Below are 6,000 nucleotides of genomic sequence, written 5' to 3' on the forward strand. Positions count from 1 at the left end.
TCTCCTGTTTCCTCCCCCCCTCTCCAATCCACTGCTCTATTTATATGTATATACATATACATATACATATACACACACACACACACACACACACACACACGCACACATGTACACACACATGTATGTATGTATATATATATATATATATATATATATATATATATATATATATTCTGAGGTTTTCGCGGGGTGTTTGTATGTAGGTCTTTGGTTGTTCGGGTTTTCTCCCGCGTAAAATTGGAAGTGTCTTGGCGACGTTTCGACGAAGTCCCATTCGTCATCTTCAGGCTGGTGTTTTCAGCTTCGTGCTTCGAGCAGCAATGTGTGGTCTTAGCTGTTTCTTCCTTTTAACTGCCAGTGGGGGTATGAACTGATTGGGTGGGAGCTTGGCTGTGTTCTGATTGGGTGGAGGTGTGTTCTGATTGGTTAGGGGCTTGGCTGTGCTCTGATTGGCTGGGGGGTTGGCTGTGCTCTGATTGGCTGGGGGGTTGGCTGTGCTCTGATTGGCTGGGGGAGTGTTCTGTTTGGTTGTGCTCAGGTTAGTCTGAGTTGCAGAGGTGTTTAAGATTTTGGGCTGCCTTGCTATTTTTTGGCTTCGCGTTTGTGGTCGTGCCTCATTTTCATGGAGGGTGTCAGTTTGCTTCATGTATGGATTGGAGGGCTTTAAAGTGGCTAATGATGCAGCTGTGGTCTGGCTTCTGGTTTGTGGTCGTGCCTCATCATCGGTGTGGCTTTGGGGTTTGTTTTTTGCGTGGATGTGTGGTGGTGACATCCTGTGTGGTTTTTGTGAGTGTGGGTCTGGTATCATTTTTTGTGTTAGGGAGTCGTTTGTCAATAAGGGCGGGTTTCCAAATGGCTGGTAGGCGGGAGGTATCATCTCGCTTGTTCATGCTGTGTGGGCGTTTTTCTATCTCGATGGCTTCTCTGATTATTCTGTTATTAAAATGTTCACTTTTGGCAATGGTTCTGGTATTTTTAAAGTCAATTTCATGTCCTGTGGCTTTAAGGTGTTGGACCAGGGAAGATGTTGGTTCCTCTTTTTTGACTGAGTTCTTATGTTCTTCAATGCGTGCACTTATTCTTCTGTTGGTTTGTCCGATGTATGTGGTGGGACAAGTGGTGCATGGGATTTCGTATACTCCTTGATTTTCTAATTCAATTTTATCTTTGGGGTTTCTAAGGATGGTGGATATTTTTCTGTTTGTGCAGAATGCTGTTTTGATGTTGTGTTTATGGAGGATCTTACTGATTCTGTCTGTGGTGCCTTTTATGTATGGGAGGAGGGCTTTGCCGTTTTCTTGTTCTTCGTCTTGGATTTTAGTGGGGGTTTCTTTTTGGATTAGGTTTGTAATCTTATTTCTTTGGAATCCATTGGATGTTAGTACATTGGTGAGAGTGTGTAGTTCGGTTTTTAGGTGTTGTTCGTCAGCTAAGCGTTTTGTTCTGGAGATGAGTGTCTTGGCTACAGAGTTGATCTATGCTGGGTGGTGGTGTGAGGGAGCGTGCAGATAGCGGTTTGTGTGTGTTTTCTTCTGGTAGATGGTGTGTCCTAGGGAGCCATTGGATTTCTTGTATACTAAGATATCCAGGAAGGGAAGTTGGTTGTTAGCTTCTGTTTCCAGGGTGAACTGTATTTTGGGGTGTAGGCTGTTGAGGTGTGTGAGGAAGTTGTCCAGTTTTTCTTTCCCATGTGGCCAGATTATGAAGGTGTCGTCTACCTATCTGAGCCAGAGTTTGGGTTTGTGATCTGATTTTTCTAGAGCTTTGGTTGTTCGGGTTTTCTCCCACGTAAAATTGGAAGTGTCTTGGCGACGTTTCGACGAAGTTCCATTCGTTATCTTCAGGCTGGTGTTTTCAGCTTCGTGCTTCGAGCAGCAATGTGTAGTCTTAGCTGTTTCTTCCTTTTAACTGCCAGTGGGGGTATGAACTGATTGGGTGGGAGCTTGGCTGTGTTCTGATTGGGTGGAGGTGTGTTCTGATTGGTTAGGGGCTTGGCTGTGCTCTGATTGGCTGGGGGGTTGACTGTGCTCTGATTGGCTGGGGGAGTGTTCTGTTTGGTTGTGCTCAGGTTAGTCTGAGTTGCAGGTGGGTTTAAGATTTTGGGCTGCCTTGCTATTTTTTGGCTTCGCGTTCGTGGTCGTGCTTCATCTTCATGGAGGGTGTCAGTTTGCTTCATGTATGGATTGGAGGGGACTTCGTCGAAACGTCGCCAAGACACTTCCAATTTTATGCGGGAGAAAACCCAAACAACCAAAGACCTACATATATACATACATATATATATATATATATATATATATATATATATATATGTTTTCTGAGGTTTTCGCGGATATTTGTATGTAGGTCTTTGGTTGTTCGGGTTTTCTCCCGCGTAAAATTGGAAGTATCTTGGCAACGTTTCGACGAAGTCCCCCCCAATCCATACATGAAGCAAACTGACACCCTCCATGAAGATGAAGCACGACCACGAACGCGAAGCCAAAAAATAGCAAGGCAGCCCAAAATCTTAAACCCACCTCTATATATATATATATATATATATTAATCTGGCTGATTAATGCGTAATATTATATATATATGGAAAGAAAAGAGCCAAGTATAATGACTTGGTTTTTCTACATCACCCAAATCTACAAAAAAAATTACATCACTTTATAATTGTTAAGTCAGATCCAGATTAACTATGTTTTTTCTGTCATTTTCACCATATCAGACCAGCCAGCTAACTTGTCTGATGTGAACTAGAAAAACCTTGGAAAAGTTCAAGAAGCGAGAACAAGATAAAAATATATGAAATATACATTAGACGAACATCAATTTGACAAGTGTTACCTAGAGAAGGCCAACTTTTAGACTTAGATTAGATAGCTAAAATTATTCCTTACTGTCGTGCCTTCAAAGAGCACTGAAAGACCATGTGCCAGCATTTCAGAAAAAAAAAACATAAATGTAAATGTAATGGAGAAACTTACATTATGTCCTTTCAAGTAAATGAGTCTCCTCAATGTCATCCTGAAGGGACAATTAAAGTTTCACACATCCACATCCATTCCTACTCCCGCCTTCACCCCACCTCCATCTCTTGCCAGGATCATGTGAATTGTTCAGAAATAGTTTAGAGCTTAGCCCTCCTCCACTTCTATATTTGTTTCTCAGAATGCTAGTGGGAATTGTGGGTCATGATGAAATCCAACTCATATGGAAAGTTCCAAGTTCAGGAAGATTTGTGTATATGGCTTTTTGTGCCTCTCAAAGAAATTGAGGAATTATTTTGAAAAAAAAAATGCTACCTAATTTAATTTAAGAAGCTGTTTAACCATGTCCCACAGCACTCCATTATATTCGTAATGTTCCTTACCATTTTCTTAATATAGAACTGAACCAACATCAGAACACATGCACCTTTTACATGATTCCTCATCTAGTTCAGATATGTTATCCAATAATATCTAATAAAACTCATTAAAAAAGATGGCTTTCCTCCCAAATGCTGGATAGTAAAAAAATGGAGCTCAGGGATTATATAGATTGTATAACTGATAGATTTAGGTTTTCTTCATTTTGTCATTGTAGTCTTTACATTTTTATCACAGATGTTAACCAATCAGAGATGTATGTCACAAATTGTGGTGGGGGGGTTGTGTGTATGTATGCTTTCAAGTCAAACTTGACTCTTAGCAACTGCTTAGATTATTTTTCTTAGCAAGATTTTCAGAAGTGGTTTGTCATTGCAATTTTTTTAGGGGGGGGAGAGAGAGAGAAAGAGAGAGAGAGAGAGAGAGAGAGAGAGAGAGAGAGAGAGAGAGAGAGAGAGAGAGAGAGAGAGAGAGAGACTGTTTCAAGGTCACCCATCTGGCTTCATGCTTAAAACAAGGCCCAAACTAAGAATGTCCTGGTTTCTAGCTTAACCATTACATAGTTGATTCTCCTAACTATGAATTATTTCCTTTAATATTTAACCTAATTCCATACTCCAAATAAGAACTACTATTAATTATTAAGCACAATTCCCTTTTCAAACTGGCATTTCTTCTGTACTTAGAAGAAAGAAAAATCAAGGATCAGCCAGTATTCCGGGATCAGACATAATAAGTATGGTTAACACACTGCAAAATTAGTAAAACCAGATTCCTTTCTTGAGAAAGAAAGAAAGAAAGAAAGAAAGAAAGAAAGAAAGAAAGAAAGTAAGAAAGTAAGAAAGAAAGAAAGAAAATAAATTGAACATTATGATAACAAAAAATAAAAATAATTCATGTGAGTTGGAATTAAGCAGTGTCAAATCTTAGTAGCAAGATGGGAGACACTAGAGGCTTTAATTGGGAAGTTTAAAAAAAAGAACACACTAAAAGAAGACAAGGTCAAATCACTTCCATGATGTGCCCTGAAAATTGAAATGGACAAATCCATCAAGTTATCTGGAGTTGGGTTCAAAAAACACTTCACCTAAATGATTAACTGATATTATAACATCAATTAATCATTGTTGGTTTTTTGTTTTTTTAAAAATGAAGAAGTCTCCTTTCCAAATAGGAGATTTTAATAGCACACATCTAATAATATTTTACAGCATCCATTCATTTTTTTAAAATTTTTATTCATAATACAATTAAAACAACAATGGACAAACATGACATCCCAGAGTGAATTTTCCTATCAGTTCCTATCATAGTGCAGCATCCATTCATAATGTTATCCACCATGCTGATCTTATGGACATAAAGTTCTTGGAGAAGAGTAAAGAACAGAATCCTGAATTACTGTATGTGATGTCCTTTTTTTTAATATCGGCTAAAGGTGGAGAAGAAGTAGCCATACTGATGCATCTAAACTGCATCTGGAATAGGTTTGTTCATTGTGGACCATGTTATAGTCCAACAACATCTGAAGGACAACAAATCTAGGATATGAGCCAAATGACTTCCTTTGCAATAGGATCATCTGATTTATTATCAAATTCTTATGGATTATATTTACACCCACAATGCTTCGTTACTCAAATGTGATTTAAAAATGTAGACTGCTTATAACACAGCAGCACCCAGCCTTTTGGATGCCAGGGTCTGGTTCCATGGAGGGCATTTTTTCCATGGATCAGGGATGTGATTTGGTACGTTGCTTGGATCCTGCATATGTGCAGATAGGGCTTCGCTCATTTGCATGGCCCAGCATCAAACCATATGGAGGTAACTGCTTGCAGTGGTCTCTGTCTGGACACTTCACCTCTAAAGCAAAAGATTCATGTTGATTTGAGGACTTCTCCCAAAAAGGTAAAATAGTTTTAAAGAAAATGCAGGTATAACATATTGAACATAGTTTGGAGGAGATCAGTAGGAAGATAAGCTTTCTGTCCTCCTAATATGCTTTATTACCATATATCATGTGTCATACATGATATCATATATCATTTCGTAATACTATATCAGTTGTATCCCAACCCATTACATCTTAAATCATTCAAATTTGGGAAAGCTAAACTTGTTTTTTTCCTGTAAGCTAAACCCTTTATGGCTGCAGCTGTGGGCTTCAAGGATAATCATGAAAAGACAATTCTAGTTTGTCATAGAAGAATACATTTAGCAAATGACACAGGGAGCTCAGACATTTATATACAGTCTTTAATATTTCATTATCATGTCAGATTAATTTAGAAACTGGCAATTTTGAAGAGCTTTGTAATGCCCAAAGTATTATTTTGCTTTCATATGCCTCTCTTTATGACAGTTTGTTTACTCTTTATTTTATCAGAGACAGTTCTGGATTTGAAAATGTGAAGAAGCCTGCAGTAAAGAAGAAACAGCAAAATGTGAAGTGTTCTCATTTTGTCTGATGAAATGTGACATAGGAAATAGGAAAGAAAGAATAGATGAGTGCATGTGTGGCATTAAGGTTTACATGTGCAAAAAAGAAGTTCTTATACTTCTGATAGATATTTAAAATCAACTGATGTTTATAGGCTAATAATGAAAATACATGAAAGCCTCATTTCTACCTTTTTTG

Source organism: Crotalus tigris, unplaced genomic scaffold, assembly GCF_016545835.1.
Source record: "Crotalus tigris isolate CLP2741 ecotype Arizona unplaced genomic scaffold, ASM1654583v1 scf7180000017945.11477521024:1554073, whole genome shotgun sequence".
In the NCBI taxonomy this organism is placed as follows: Eukaryota; Metazoa; Chordata; class Lepidosauria; order Squamata; family Viperidae; genus Crotalus; species Crotalus tigris.